Source organism: Nycticebus coucang, chromosome 3 (genome assembly GCF_027406575.1).
Source record: "Nycticebus coucang isolate mNycCou1 chromosome 3, mNycCou1.pri, whole genome shotgun sequence".
Taxonomy (NCBI): Eukaryota; Metazoa; Chordata; class Mammalia; order Primates; family Lorisidae; genus Nycticebus; species Nycticebus coucang.
The window spans coordinates 21,721,503-21,738,692 of NC_069782.1; the positions used below are offsets into that span (position 1 = coordinate 21,721,503).

Sequence of the window (17,190 nt, forward strand, 5' to 3'; positions counted from 1 at the left end):
TGAATTGGAATGTAAATATCTGATATTCAGGATGTATTTCCATCGGTCTCGACCCACAGTTTGAGAACCACTGGTATAGAGGAACACGCCCGAGCCTAGTGAGGCTGGACGTGAGTGAGCTAAGGGGACATTGTGGGAGATAAGGTTCAAGAGTAGGCAGCCCTCGTATAGCCTGGGGGCCAGGTAAGAAATTTTGGTTTTATTCTAAATGGAAGTCATTGGTGGGTGGTAAGCAGGACTGTGCCTAAGAAAATAAGGGAAGTCTTTCTGAGGGTGAAGGCTTGATTCTTGAACTTGGGTGTTAGACTAGGAAAAAGGCCTGCAGCCAGAATGCTGTGCTCTAAGCAACCATAAAGATTTCCCTATGCTGTAGCTAGTGGATTCAGCTCAAATTAGCAGAAGAAGCATAGCCTATTTAAGAAATTATGCTAGAAAAGTTCTTTAGGGGTAAAAAAATTCATGTCAGTCTATAATTACAGGGTAAAAATAAAGACTTCCATTTTGGATCATTCTTAAAAATAAGTTTTGAATAGATTAAAGACCTAAAGAATTATAAAATGGGGTGGTGCCCATAGCTCAGTGGGTAGGGCACCGGCCACATACACTGAGGCTGGCAGGTTCAAACCCAGCCCTGGCCAGCTAAAACAACAATGCAACTGAAACAACAACAACAAAAATAGCCAGGCGTTGTGGCTTGCACCTGTAGTCCCAGCTACTTGGGAGATTGAGGCAAGAGAATCACTCAAGCCCAAGAGTTTAAGGTTGCTGTGAGCTGTGATGCCACAGCACTCTACCCAGGGTGACAGCCTGAGACTCTGTCTAAAAAAAGAAAATAAGAAAGAAAAAAAATTATAAAATGAATTGATGAAAATGTATTTATGATCTTTGTGAACTTACGAAATCAGAAAGACATAAGAAAAGAATAAATTTGACAACATTAAAATGTCAGACAGAAATTAAGACACCACAAGCAAAGCTAAATAAAGACACTGGAAGAAAATATTTATAACCTAAATAAAAGCCAAACTATTAGTATAGACAATATATAAATAATTCCTACAAATAAAAATAGACAGGATAAACAATTCAAGAGAGAAACTGGCAAATGAAATAGAAAATTCACCAAAGTGGAAACACAGTGGCCAAAAAACACAGAAAACATCTGACACTAATTAATAACTTGAGAAATGCAAAATTAATATAACTAGGTATCATGTCCACCTATCAGATCATCAAAAAAAATTTAAGTTTAATAAGGTGTAATATTCAAAGTTGGGGAAAGTATATGGAAATTTGCATTCTCATATATTATTAATGGGGGCATAGGATTTAGTCTTTTGGAGGGCTCTTCAGCAATGTGTATTAAAATAAAATGTAATTCTAATTTTTAGGTGTCTTTCCTGGAAAAATACTTGTCCATAGGCACAAGAATGTCTGTTTCAGAATTGCTTCCAATGCTGAAAAAGTGGATACGGCCTAACTGACCATCAACATTGAAATGGCTAAATAATCTGTGCTTTATAGTATCAAGTATTAGGTAATGGCTAAAAAGGATGGAAGTGTTGTTACATATATTAACATTAAAAGAGTGAAGTGGAATAGCGCAGGCAGAAGATCAAAAAAGATTTCAGACATAGTTATAAAGTTGTCCCTTTTAATAAGATAAGTACATTAAGGTATACCAATCTGTAGATAAGTGTATTATCCCATCTTCCTCCATTCTCCAAATTATACAATTGGATGCCACAAGCAGGCATATTTAGATTTTCTAGGAGGAATGGTTTTGTTTTGTTTTTTAAAACATTTTTAAGATTGTACAGCATTTTTGAGCTTCAGTGACAATTATAAACCTCTCTTTAGGAAAAACATACGTAAAACACACAGAGTTTTAAAATTAATAAACTTTTAAGAGCAGTTTTAAGTTCATGGCAAAATTTAGCAGAAAATACAGTTTCCTGATACCCTCTGCTTCCACACAAGCACGACCTCCCCTTACTATCAAGATCCGGGAGCAGAAGGGTACATTTTTACCATTTGTGAACCTACATTGAACATCGTTATCACCCAAAGACTACAGTTTACCTTAGGGTTCACTCATGGTGTTGTATATTCTATGAATTTTGACAAATGTATAATAACAGATATCCACCATTGTAGTATCAAATAGAATGGTTTCACTCCCCTAAAAATCTACTACAAAATGCAGAGTTTTAAAATCTAGTCTCAAAGGATCCTTGCCCTCCTGAAGCCCAGTTAGGCTTGGCCTCAGATTCAGAGACGCCAGGAGAGCAAGGATCTTCCAGGCATCCACTTTGGAATAACATTTCTTTCTTGCACCCTGCCCTCCCAACCCTGAACCACGACCAGCTTTGGCTCCCTAAGCCCCATGGTGGTGTGGACTTGGCATCTGCACTACAGGCTTCCATCTCTGTGTACAAGTGGCCGCAGATAGTTCTTCACTCAATAATGGACAGTTTCAGCCTCAGAACAGTGGGCTTTCCTCTGATCAGGCCCTCTGGAGGGCTACTTTTTCCAAGGAAAAGTAAATTATTTACCACGTTTTTCAGATAACCATGGTCAATACATGTGCAGGACTTGAGAATACAGGGCTATACCATTTCTCTTTTTCTTTGAATGAATGACGCTCAATAAAGTTTAAGAAACCCAAATTATCTCAGGCTTGTTGGGCCAAGGAAAAGACCATCTAAATGCATTTGAAATGGGAACCAAAATCTCCACGTTTTATTAGAAGTTTTATCTTAAAAAATGAAAATCAATAGAAATGTATTTCACATTCATACGTATTCATTTTAATCACTCTGTCATTTCTTAGGCCTAGTAAAGAATATAAACTGTGTTACTTTTTTCCTGTGTAAGATTTGCTATTTTACATGACAACCAACAACCAATTGCATTTCTTTGGTGTTGTATTAACACACATTTATGAAGAGGAGAGAATATAAGAATAGCAGAATATAAGAATGGCTCATACCTGCAATCCTAGCACTCTAGGAGGCCAAGGAGGGTGGACTGCTTTTCAAGAGTTAGAGATCAGCCTGAGAAAGAATGAGACTCCATCTCTAAAACTAGGGGAGCATTGTGTCAGGGGCCTGTACTCCCAGCCACTTGGAGGCTGAGGCAAGAGGATTGCTTGAGCCCAGGAGTTTGAGGTTGCTGTGAGCTATGATGCTACAGCACTCTACCCAGAGGGACAAAGTAAGACTTCATCTAAAAAAATAAAATAAAATAAAGAATAGCAGACATTCCTTTATAGCCAACATTGGAAAGGAGCAAACTGAGGGAGAAAATAACTCACCATGGAGAGCAAAGGGGTTGGGAGGTTCCAGAGCAAACACGGAAATGGGAAGGAAGAAAGACAGTGGCTACTTCTATGTAATGCGTCTTTTTGCCTCTTCACGCAGCATGGTGACTAAGGACGCTCACATAGCAATGCCTTTTAGCTACATCTCTACTGGGAGAAAATACAGGGACAATAAGAAATACTGGGGTGACAATTGTTCCTACTTCTTTTAGCCCCTTTGTGATCTATGGTGCCAGGTTTTAAAGCAAAGAGAAAACACTCCCTATCAAGAAAAGAACCTTCTTTCCGTCCTTTGTGCAGCCACCTAATAACAATGTGACCGTTTGAAAATCTATTTCATTATGACATGCGCCTCGTGCGTTCTCGCGCCATCGTCATCTGCAGATGGTGAGCCACAGCAACGCTGAGCTCCCCAGGGACGGCCCCAACCACAGCACCATGAAGGGTTTATTGTGGTCTTTAATGAAAATGCTGGTGACTAGAGTGTCCACTCAGCTATCCTGGACTGACCCCCGGGTTAAAACAAACAGTGCTACTAACTTTGCACTTCTCCTGCAGCTGAGGCAGTCATTAGAAAATGCCCCAAGCATGAGGTTTGGGGAATCTTCAGGACAGTTCTAGGGTTTAACAAATCACCTCTGTCAAGCTGGAATGCCAGCCTGCTGGTCCGCCTGCTCCCTGTCTTTCCCGATTTCAAGTTTTTCCAGCCTCCAGCAATATCGGGGTATCCAGGAAGGGGCTTCTGGAGTCACAAAGACCTAACCTCAAATTCAGGTCCTGTAACCCCAGCACTTTGGGAGGGTGAGGCAGGAGGATCTCTTGAAGCCAGGAGTTCAAGACCAGCCTAGGTAATGTAGCAAGATCCCCTCTCTACAAAAAATTTAGAAAATTAGCCAAGAGTGGTGGCACATGCCTATAGTCCCAGTTTCTTGGGAAGCTGAGGCAGGAGAATCACTTGAACCTAGGAATTCAAGGTCACAGTGAGCTAGGATGCATCCTGGACAATAGAGAATGAAGAAAGGAAGAAAGAGAGAGAGAGAGAGAAGGGAGAGAAGGAATCACAAGAACGCAGAGGGGGGAGAATCCAGTGTACTCAACACTAAAAGGAAACCAATATATAAACAACTACATGCCCACGTGAAAGAAAAACACATAGTCTAGCGAGGGGGGGAGGGGCAGGGGCGAGGGGAGGAGGAGGGCAATTGGCGGAATCCCACCTAATGTGCACCATGTGAAGGTGTTCAGCACACCCCCTAAGTGAAGGGTTCAACTACAATTTGAACATTACCTTAGAAATGAAAAAACAAGGTAACCTAAACATTTGTATGCTCACATCAATCTGAAATAGAAAATAAATTAAAACAAATAAGTATTTTGCATAATTCTTTTAAAAAAGACAGAGAAAATTCATGTCATGGTACTTGTCCTCTTTGAGGCTCAGTTTCCTCACCTGTAAAGTGAGTGTAAGAAAAATCCCAAGCGGGACTGTCAGGAGAAGGAACCTGGTGATTTAAGTAAAGCCTGACACCCTCACACCCACATACACACACACACCCTCTCACACACACACTCACACACACATACACACACCTTTACACTCACCCTCACACACACACACACCTTCACTCACACACTCATATACACACAGATACCCTCACACACACATACACACCCACACACACACACTCACTCACACACTCATACACACCCTCACACACTCACACACACACATATACACCCTCACTCACACTCATATACACACACACCCTCTCACACACACACTCACACACACATACACACACCTTTACACTCACCCTCACACACACATCTTCACTCACACACTCATATACACACAGATACCCTCACACACATACACACCCTCACACACACACACACACACACCCTCACTCACACACTCATACACACCCTCACACCCTCACACACACACACATATACACCCTCACTCACACTCATATACACACACACCCTCACACACATACACCCCCCTCACACTCACACACCCACACACACACATATACACTCTCACTCACACACTCATATACACACACACAGCCTCACACACACCTTCACACCCTCACACACATATACCTCCTCACACTCACACACACACCCCACATACACATATACACCCTCACTCACACACCCTCACACACACCTTCACACCCTCACACTCACACACTCATACACACACACACATCCTCACACACAGGTACCCTCACACACACCTTCACATACACACACACACACACACACACATTTCTCTTCCTTTCATTGCTCTCAGGGCTTCACAACCACTGGGAATTCCATGACTGGGCCTGATCTTTGAAATGTGGAAACAAGAGTGAGGACAAAGGTTACATTGCTTTCCTCTCGAGGTGCAGGGAGAGGGCAGAGGTTCATGAGAAACAGTGGTGCAGATACTGAGGAAGGGGCTCAGGACAACAGAGCTTGGTCCCTGGTCAGTCCTCGATCAGCTAGCTAGGAGTTGCATCAGTCCTGTTGCAACATTCTCAGAAAACAAAAAAGTCCACAGTGCAAAAGGCATAGGTTTACAATTTGGAGAATTGGGGGTAGAGGTTACACAGAGATGAAAGTGGCTATCCTTTTATAAAATCATAGCTAGACACACAGGGGTAGCTCCCCAAATATCTTTCCCTACACTCTTCCTCTCTTTAGCAAGAGGAAACACACACGCACACTTACACACATACACACAAATATTTAAACCACTTAGTTGAAGTCTGGCTGACATAAAAAATGCTTTACACACATATTTCATGTATATAGCTTGGTGAGTTGGGGGATAAGCATACAACTATGAAACCATCGCCACAATCAACATCATTAACCTATCACCTCCAAAAGTTTCCTCCTACCTTCTTTTTTATTATTAATATTATTTTTGCATCCCTACCTCTCTTATTAATACTAGGTGATTCTAAGACAGCACCAGAAACAACATCAGACATTTTTCAAGTTCAAATCTCAGGTATGCCTTTCTCAAAGACTCCAAGGTGAGTCATTTGTCATCCTCCCCTACCCCTCCCTTCTAAATAAAAACCCAATTAAGAGGAACAATTCAGTCTCTGCAGTTGCCTAATTCACTGTGTCAGAAGGTGACAAGGAGATAGCTTATCTATAGATTCAGTCCTTGAACAATTTTAAAAGGCAAAAGATTTATAAGATCTGAAGAAAAACCAGGGTACTAATTTTAACAATAATGTTCTTCCTCACATTTTCCACCTTTTAAAAATATTGTCATCTGATATTTCCACTTGCTATATATTCATATTAGGAATGAAAAGCGGTAGAAGAGTTTACAATTAAAGTCAAAAGAGAAAGCTTTCTAAACCTACTCTTCTCCTAGGGAAAATTTTCACTTAAGTATAGTGTAAATACCCTAGTCCTAATTCTCAAGTCATCTGACATTACCAATACTCACACACTATATCAATATTTGATAACTCACCAGAACATAATACTTCATGCAGGTCAAATTGTCTATAGAATAAGAACAGAAATATTTCTGAAATCTACTGTTTCCTACAATTCTCTTTGGGTGAACTCAATGTTAAATATTATTAAGAATTATTCCTAAATAATTTTTTCACAAAGTAAGCATCTGTTAGACCCATTCACTTCTATTTGATTTTAGAGTTTCTTTCTTGTTCAATTTTCAGGATTTTACATCAAGCACTACCAACTCCAAATTCATTTATTGACAGAATTTACTGATGCCAAAAAGAAACTTTTTGCTCTGTTGCCATGAAGCAGACACTCCACTCCCAAAGGAATTATGTACTTACTTGGATTGTTTTGGGTCAGAGATGAACTTTCAAGGCCCCGGGAGGATTCTCAGCCCAGTTCTCCTCTCCAAAGCCCAGCAATTTTGCTACAAATGCTCACATGTGCACTGGGGTTGAGGAGGAGGACAGAGGTCTAGAGACAGGGGTGCGTAATCACAGGCGGTCTTCCGGCCCAGAAGCAGCATCTCTGCCTGGCTGCGTGCCTCATGGACACAGATTAGTCATTAACAATCCTCCCTGCTAAATGATATAAACACAGAAAGGAACCTTGGGAGAGCCTCGTGATTCCCAGGACAAGCCCGCAGAGCCCCAGAGCCCTGCATCTCGCCTTCTGAAAACACTACTCCTTTGGCTGGGTTGTAGGCTCCTGGGTGCCCATATTTCTGTACACGTGGTCTAGAACTGAACTGTGGCCGTCCTTCCATCTCTTCCCACTCTCTTTAACAGTGCTTTCACTTCCCAGGTCCCGAAGCTAGAAGCTCTGAGCCTTCCCCCGCTCCCCTCTGCCCAGCTTCCCATCTCCAGTAATGACAGATTCGTGCTGATTCTGCCTGCAGATGCTGACTTCCCAACAACTCTGTCCTCTGCTGACGTGGGCCCACCACCGTGTCCCTTCTGAAGAACAGCATTGGTCCCGTAACCCATTTCTCTTTTCTTCTTCTGTTTTCCTAATTGCACAGCAGTGTAAAGCACGGGCTCCAGTCAGATGCCCGCTCTTTAGTCACCACCTTGAGCAAGACTTTAACATCCCTGAGTCTTCATTTTCTCATCTGTAGAATGGACACAAGGAAATTGTCTCATGAGCTGTGGTGACAATTATGTGAGTAGTTAAAAGGTTTTAAAAAGTGCTAAGCAATCAATAGACTTGGGCCATTATTATGGCTCTCCTTTATTAGTTGAGCAAGCCCTGGTTGAGTGTCAGCCTGCTATTTACCTAGAGGCTTGCTGGGTGCCCTCCCAATCAAAACCCTCAAAGGGGTCTCCTTGCCTAAAAAATAAACATAAACTGCGTGATAATTAGAATCCCACTGCCCCAGATGATCTAGCCCTAATCTATCTTCCTAGAATTTTCTCACATCCTGCTTCTTCAGAGACCCCAACCTCTGCCCACCTATACCCAACTCTCCTTTCTCCAGGCCTTTGCACAACCTTTCCTTTTACTGAATCACCCTCCTTCTCCATCCACACACAAAACAGAAGCCAAGTTCAGCCCCATGGCTCATCTACCCACCAGCCTTCCTGACCATTTCTTTTCAGTTCCCTGCTGTCCCTTAACTCCTCTGCCCTTATCTACTCTAGTTTAAGTCTACCTATCTTATCTCTTTTATAAGAACAAACTTTCTGGAGGAAGGCAAGCATTGCAGACTTGCCTTTGTGTCCCTCCCTTGGCTTAGCAAAATACCTCTCACAGACAACACATTGTGTAATTATTCGTTAACTCAGTCGGTGGGTGAGCTAAGAAATGAACCATTTTCCAAAGTAGCATGGCTGCACACACACATGTATCTGTCAGCTAGTGGAAGGCCAAGATTCACATCTGTTAAAAATGTTATGATACGTATTGCTTCTCTTATTAAACAGCATATGTGGGTCCCGTAGGCTCGTACTCCCTACCTCTGTGGCTCCCAGTGTACAGGCCACACCCCTGACCCTTTGTCACAAGGAAGAGGGATGACTGAAGACGTGGACTCTGGAACCCGACTGCCTGGGTTCTAATCCCAGCTCTTCCAGTTATAACCTATGTAGCCGTGACCTTAAGCTTTTACTTAATATCTTTATGTCTCAGTTTCCTCATCTGTAAGATGGAGATATAATTACTGTGTATTTCGTGGAGTTATTTTAAGGATTAAATGAATTATTGACTATAAAGTGGTGGTACTTGAAGGGTATGTGATACGTGAAAAACTCCGTGTATTATTTTTCCTGGGTATTTCACACTAACAATCATATTCTCCCAGCAAGACTAGATATTCCGAGAGGGTTTCCCATCCTTCTGGACTTCTGATGGTGTACAAGGTCTTTCCAAACATTTAAACAATTATTCATTTTCTATTCACATCATACAATCAATCCATTTGAAAATCCTTAAATTTTACTTTCAAAAAAAAAAAAAAATATATATATATATATGTATCTGCTACCTTCCCATGACTTCCTCCACCATCACTCTGACCCAAGCCAGCTTTCTCCCCTGCAGTTTGTGCCATCAGGTCCTGACTCATCTCCCCATAACTGTGCTTGTACTATGTTCATTCCTGGCACGGCAGCTGGAGGGATCCTACTAGATTGAAAAGATCATGTCATTCCTTTGCTCAGAACCCCCCAGTAGCTTTTGCCTCCCTCAGAGTAATGGCTGAACTCCTTTTTTTTTTTTTTTTGTAGAGACAGAGTTAATGGCTGAACTTCTTAACAGTGATCTGATAACCTACACGGCCACCCAACTCCACCCTGTCCAGCCATCTCTCTGACCTCTCCTATCCCTTCCAGTGCTATTCTCTGAACCCACAAAGCACACTCCCCCCTTTCTAGGCTTGCTGTGCTTTGTGCCTGGAGGCCTTCAATTGCTCCCCACAGATTTCTACTCATCACCTGCACACACACCAAATAAAATGACATTTCCCTTCCCGGTTCCGGATCTCTCTTCTCATTCCTGCCTTGCTCCATCTTTCCTCCCAGCACTTGGCACCCCTTGGCGTCCATCGACTTGTTTACTGTCTGTCTCATCATATAGAACATAAACAGACTACATCTACCTTGTTTACCGCCATGCCCCTGATAATGAATGTCCCAGGCATTGTGTCCACGCTGAGTAGGAGAGCCCCAGAGCCTAACCTCTGGAAGCTCACCACCCAACGAAGGAGGGAGACACTCAGCAAAATAATAGTAGCAATAATAACAATAAAGGAAATTGCATGAAGAGTTACTAACATTTAAGTCCAGGATGGCATAAAAACACTCTCCATTAATCCTCACAAGACAGAAAATGTGCTCTCTAGTATAGGATTAATTTTAATTTTAGTAGTCCCTTCCTTCATGCAACTTAGAGCCTCATGTAGGATATAAATGATTAATAAAAATCATACAGATAATTTTATAATTTATCTTGTGACAGTATATTATGAATGAGAAATATATGGTGCTGTGATGATATTTATCAGGGAGCCCAATGTGTCAGAGGGGTCAAGGAAGACTTTTCCTAAGAAAGTGATGTTTTCACTAAGATGGCAAGATCTTAGATGCATTGGGAGTGAAAAGGGAGCATTTCAGAGAACAAAAAGGGTAGCAGCAAAGGCTCCGAGGCAGGAGTAGCTCTGAGAATCCCATGAAATAAAGAGAAGGAGGAGAAACAGAGGAATGGGGGCAGGATTGGAGGTGGGGGCAGTAATGAGCCACTAAATGGTTAAAAACCAGCTCTCAGAGAGGTGGGTATATCCATATATACACATACATATATACATTTATTTTAAATTTTACTAATATAATAGATGTTACACATATTTAATAAATAGTAATAATAATTTGAGAATTCATCAAAACTCGATGAAAACATTCTCAATTGACTAAACGTTGAGAATGTTTTCATCGAGTTTTGATGAATTCTCGAATTTGCAGCCAACTTGCTTTGACAAATGGAATTGCATCCTAGACCACTAATTCTTTTCCCAACATAGTTATTGTTCTGAAATTTTATATGTGATCTACTGTTTTAAAATAAGACCCTCACACAAATTGCTTTTATTGAAAGGAACCCTCTTTCAGCTTCAACACTACGTATGATGGAAATTTGCTTGTTCATGAGTGATGTGACTGCTTCTTTGCCAAATCAAATTCTTTGCTGAATCAAATAATAGTTTTCACATACTGGAAAAACATTTCCTCAGTTTTTGTATGTGCTCTTCATGATGTAACAGCTACAAACATGCTTTTAAGTTTAGGCTACATTATTAACAGTTTCTCCATCATTTTAGACAAAGGGTCAATGAACTTTTTCTCTATAGGACCAAAAAGTATTTTAAGTTTTGCCATAACTAGTCTCTGCTATATTTTACAAACATTTAAAAATGTAAAACCTCTTCTTAGTTTGTAGGCCATATCGTGCCCACCCAATCTTAATTTGCCAACCCCTTTGGCCAGGGACTGATGATGAACAGAAGGGACCAGTTTTGCCCTCAGAGAACATTTGGCTATATCTGGAGATGGTTGTGAGTGTCACCATTAGTAAGCAGAGATGAAGGATGCTGCCAAATATCCCACAGTGCACAGGACATCTTTCTACAACCAAGAATTATCCAGCCCCAATGTCAGCAGTGCCCATTCCAAGACACCCTGCCTTAGATAATACAATATGAGAAATCAGGTCTGGATTTGTAGGTTTTGTGCATCTCCGGGTGTAAATACTCTCATCATGGCCAATTTTCAACTAACAATATAATGTCACGTAACACAAAGCTGGGAGAGACATACAGTGGCATATCATTAAATAGTATCTCTACCACACAGGTACAATAGACACGCATAGCCACAACATAGACAATTATAAAGTATTAATATTAATAATTAGGTCATGATGAGCTTTGAGTATTTTTTTTAATTGTAAGTTTATATAACTTAACTTTTGACAAGGGCCATGTTTAAACAACCAGCTCAGAACTTTCTGAAAATTTAACTATTGACTCTCATGATCCAGAGTCAGCTGGAACCATCACAACAGTAGGAGAGTGAAGGCCTCGCTCACGTGGTCCTTACCCAGGTGGGAGCTGGGTCATCTTCTCTTCTTTTAACAAATGAGAGATTCAGTGACTCAGCAAAGTGACAAGAAGGGCTCCAAATTCACATTTGTTTTCTCCAAAGCTAATATATTTTCTTTTACACTTTACTTTCAAGCCAGGCAAAATGAGATCAAAATATTTCTTCTGTGAAAAGCTTATCAGTACTGAGATTTTTTAATTAATTGCTGAATAGAATAGAGGCAGAAGAAGTCATTCACCTACTGCCAGCGACCAACTCTGGAATAATATTGGGGAAATACCAGAAAGGCCATCCCACCAAAAAAGATTTCTAGCCATAGAAATTTATTTTTTTGATTAATGTTTTGAGTCCTTTACCTTTTCCAGGATTCTCTCTTTTTAATTGAAAATTCCTTCTCCCCACCCTAATGAATTAGTTCACAGTAAATGAGGAACTCTAAAAGATCCTGAAACAAATGGGAAGAAAAACAGGCAAACTGTGAATATTGGTGTATCAAAGATGTGGCCTAAGACCAGAATGGGAGGCCTGGGTGTCCCAGGACAGAGTCGGGGGCGCTCGGCTTCACAGGCGGGCAGCCACGAGGAGGTCACTGAAGTGGACACAGAGAGAGGGACACATGAATAATTAAGGGCCTCTTTCTTGACTGACTCAGACTTGGCTATGAACATGAATCTGTGTCCAATACAGAATCAGTCTATTGGACAGTGTTTGATGGCTACAGCCTTCAATCACTTCTTTTTTCTTTTTTTTTTTTTTTTTTTAGAGACAGAGTCTCACTTTGTTGCCCTTGGTAGAGGGCTGTGGCGTCACAGCTCACAGCAACTTCCAGCTCTTGGGCTTAGGCGATTCTCTTGCCTCAGCCTTCCAAGTAGCTGGGACTACAGGCGCCCACCACAACTCCAGGCTATTTTTTTGTTGCAATTTGGCTGGGGCTGGGTATGAACCCACCACCCTCAGTACATGGGGCCGGAGTCCTAGTCACTGAGCCACAGGCGCCACCCCACTTCTTTTTTCTTATTAGACACCAAAACCCTCAAGAAGCAATGTGCTCAGAACTGGACAAAATTTTCAAGACCTAGAGGCACTGTGGTCGGGTGTCAAAGCCTGAGTGTTAGAGCCAGTGGCCTGGGTTTGAGTCTGCATTTTGGTCTCACCATGTGATCTTGCACAAGTCAACCTCTAGGCCTTAGTTTCCCCCACTCAAAAGGAAAATTATTATTATATATACATATGAATATATAAGACTGGGAAAAGAATTTACATATCAGATAGTTATGTGAGGATAAACAGGAACTGTCACATGAAAATGTATGGTAAAAACATTGAAGAGAAGCAGACCCCATCCAATATAAAATCTTCTAAAGCTAGTAGCCACATGGGAAGCTCACACATCTCTCTGCAATCAGCTGTATTAAGTGACTCCCTGAAGCCCTTAGGTCCACACTGTGGAGAGAATATTCTATAGAATGACAAAGTATAAACCTGACCCTTCATCAGAGCTTGCATAGCCAGTGCTAATGGCCAAGGCCCTTAAAAATACATATTCATAAACTGCTTTATTGATATGCAACCTCTGAGATAAAATACTAAATTATTGTAATTAGAAAGTCTCAAATGAATTTTTTCACTCATCCTATAACAAAGGCACATTGCTTTCTGTATTTCCCTGCCTTTCCTTTCTTTTTAGAGGAGCCCTATACTATTTTTTTTAATTATGCAAGTCATTTAAATTTAAATTACACAGTGGTTATTGTAGAAAAATTAGAAAATACAGATAATCAAAAAGAAGAAAATAAAATTTCCCTATAATCCTACAACCCATATGCTATAGATTAAATTCTGTCTCCTCAAAGGTTGAAACTCCAACCCCAAATGTGACAGTATTTTGAGATAGGGTCTTTAAAAAATAATTACGGCTAAATGAGGTCATAAGGGTGGGGCCCTAATCCTCTAGGACTAGTGCCCTTATAAGAAGAAAAAGAGTAGGCCAGGAATGTGAGAAAAGGCCATGTGAGGACACAAAAAGAGAATAGTCATCTGCAAGTCAAAGAGAGAGGCCTCAGGAGGAGCCAAACCTCCTGACACCTTAACCATGGACCACCACTCTCCAAAATGGTGAGAAATAAATGTCTGTTGGTTAAGCCATCCAGTCTGTGGTATTTTATATAGTAGCCCTTGTGGCCTATGTATCTTTTTTTTTTTTTTTTTTTGAGACAGAGCCTCAAGCTGTCACCCAGGGTAGAGTACCGTGGCGTCACAGCTCACAGCAACCTCCAACTCCTGGGCTCAAGCGAGTCTCCTGCCTCCGCCTCCCAAGTAGCTGGGACTAGAGGTACCCACCACAACGCCTGGCTATTTTTTGGTTGCAGCCATCATTGTTGTTTGGCGGGCCCGGGCTGGATTTGAACCTGCCAGCTCAGGTGTACATGGTTGGCACCTTAGCTGCTTGAGGCACAGGCGCCGAGCCATGACCTATATATCTTATATTAATAAAATACACTGTTAATAATTTCTTCTAAACTTTTAAATTAAAATTGATATACCCATGTATTCTCTTTACATTAAAAAGATGGCATCCCATAACTTGTTGTTATATATCTGCTTTCCTCATTTAATATATAAGTATTTTGATGTCACTAAGTCTTTGATTACATATATGATATAATTTAATGGCAGCATATCCAATTCATAAATATATGCCCTCACATAACTAATCCCTACTACTGAACATTTAACTTATTTCCAATTTTCCTCCATTTAAAATGATACATGTATTGCATCAATCATCCTTTGATCCTAAATCTTTGCTTACATTGATGATTATTCCTTAGTCTAATTTTTAGAGGTGGAATTGTTGAATCAGAGTCAACACATTTTTAAGACTCTACAGTAAACTTAGCAAACTGCTTTTAGAAAAACTGTGCCAATTTGTATTCCTCCAATGGAATCCAAATACATCTATTTCCAACCCTTTCACTTTTTTTCCAAAGGACCTTTGCTGTGGATACCCCCAGGCCACACCTACCCCTCCCAATAGAGAAGCAACATGGACGCTCAAGCAATATTTTTAGAGCTGTGTGATGTGACCCATTACTGGTTCATAAAATCAATTTTGTGGGTTGTGAGTGGCATGCATTTATTTTCAATGAAATAATATATAATAGCATATCAAATATTTGCGTTGCAAGTACAAAGGCAAACATCAAGTGATGGAGCTTTTGTTTCATTTGCATACATGCGTGTTGATGAGACCTAGAATTCAATGTAAGGTCTCAGTTGTAAGATCAAATTTTAGTATTGGTTAGTCAAAAATTCATTGCATCAGGGCCCAAGAGTCTTGGATTCTGGCCACAATTTGGAGAAAAAGGAAGCCAGGGGAATAGAGAAAAGATATGCATCCCATTTACTGTTCTTGGTAGAAAAATGGTGTTGGTGGAAATGTGATGCACAAATTAGGTACTAAAAAAAAGTACAACATAGTTATGGTTTTATAATAAAGGAAATTATGAATTTCAAGGTGTGGCAAATAACCTATAACTCTCTTCTCCATGTATTTTAGTCTCATTACACCTGTGATTGTAGATCTGGCCCTGCCTCTCCCTACCTGGGTTTAATACTCTGGTCATCATTTCAACATTCTTAATAATTTTTTAATAAGGAGTTTCATATTTCTATTTTGCACTGAGTCCCATAAATTACCTACCCACTCCTGTCCATTAATTCAGACAACATGCATTTTCTAATAGGAAAATGGAATTCTTTCGCTTGGCCCTACTGAGAGCTGAAGCAATAACTCTCAACCTTGGTGGATAAGGTACAAGCTACTTTGAGGGTTTATGACATACACCATTTAAAGAATCAGCTGTACCTAAAGACCACACATACAGGAATCTCTAGCTGTTTAGAACTTTTGTTCTGCCCAAGGCTTGTGTTCAATTGTTCCAGCCCCAGCTGGAGTAGATTATTCAAACCACATTCAACTCTTGTAAAAAAATAGTCTTAAAATAGGATGACCCACTTAATACCATTGCTAATATATGGGCTAACTGGATGTGAAACATTTGCAGCAGTTTCTCTTTTTTAAGACAGAGGCTCATTCTGTTGCCCCAGGGTAAAGTGCCATGGTGTCATAGCTCATAGCAACCTCAAACTCTTGGGCTCAAGCAGTCCTCCTGCCTCAGCCTCCTGAGTAGGTAAGACTACAGGTGCCTGATACAATGCTCAGCTATTTTTAGAGATGGGGTCTTGCTCTTGCTCAGGCTGGTCTCAAACTCCTGAGCTCAGGCAATCCACCCACTTTGGCCTCCCAGAGTGCTAGGATTATGGGCATGAGCCACCACATCCAGCACCCTAGCAGCTTCTCAATAAAAGATATAATAGAAAGGTAACTGGTCCTGAGTACTACATTATATCAACCTGCATTTAAAACCCAAAGGTTGGTAAAAGATCATTAATAGGTAGGACTAAGGACCATAGTTGGGGATATGGCCTATTTTATATTTGGAAAGTCCCCACTTTGTTTGGGAAGTGTAACTGATAGTTCAATGGTAAGCTATCATTCTACGATGGAGATAAGGCTCCTTCAGAAAGGCACGGTTTAGAAATTGGCAGTGATAGTCAGGATATGTTTACACTATTCCTTTTGTGTTTTAGGGTCTGGGTATTGGCCATAACTATAGAGCAGAATCAGATATGATGAAATCTGTGATGCTGGTCTCCTGAGAAATGAGTCTGAAAGAAAGGAGAAAACCAGGTCTTAACCACAGGATCTAATCAGTCTTTGCACACAGAACAAGCATTAATCAAGCATCCCCTTCTCAAAGGCTTTGAATGGTCTTTGTGAATTCCCTAACCAGACGTGATCCACCCAAATGTTCTCTCACCCAATGCTCATGACTCTCAAAGTACTTTCTAGTCTATTTCTTATTCTTTATTGCAAATGTTTATTTCTTGATCTGTCTCCTTCTCTAGTCTTCAAGCTCCTTGAAGGTAAGGACAGTGGTGGTGGTGTTGTTTTCAATCTCTGTATCCCTAGTCCTGGAACATCATCAAGCCCGCTATGGGTACTCACTAAATTTCTGGAGTTAAATAAAAGAATGAATGGCATATAATATATGAAGAGCTCCTATAATTTGATAGGAAAAAGATCAACACAAAAGAAAAATGGGTTGGGCGGCGCCTGTGGCTCAGTGAGTAGGGCGCTGGCCCCATATACCGAGGGTGGTGGGTTCAAACCCAGCCCCGGCCAAACTGCAACAAAAAAAATAGCTGGGCGTTGTGGTGGGCGCCTGT

General features: G+C 40.8%; 1 protein-coding gene across 4 annotated transcripts in view; it reads right to left on the reverse strand.

The window, feature by feature from the left end:
- Positions 1 to 7,327, reverse strand: part of NR1H4 (nuclear receptor subfamily 1 group H member 4) — an 80,952-nt gene extending 73,625 nt beyond the window's left edge. The window contains exon 1 of one of the 4 annotated variants that reach the window (XM_053582998.1): positions 7,150 to 7,327. The gene's annotated coding sequence lies outside the window, so the exon portion shown is untranslated. The remainder of the gene's footprint in view (positions 1 to 7,149) is intronic. The other 3 variants (XM_053583005.1, XM_053583002.1, XM_053583004.1) reach the window with 3 other exon arrangements.
- Between the last annotated feature and the right edge of the window lie 9,863 nt (positions 7,328 to 17,190).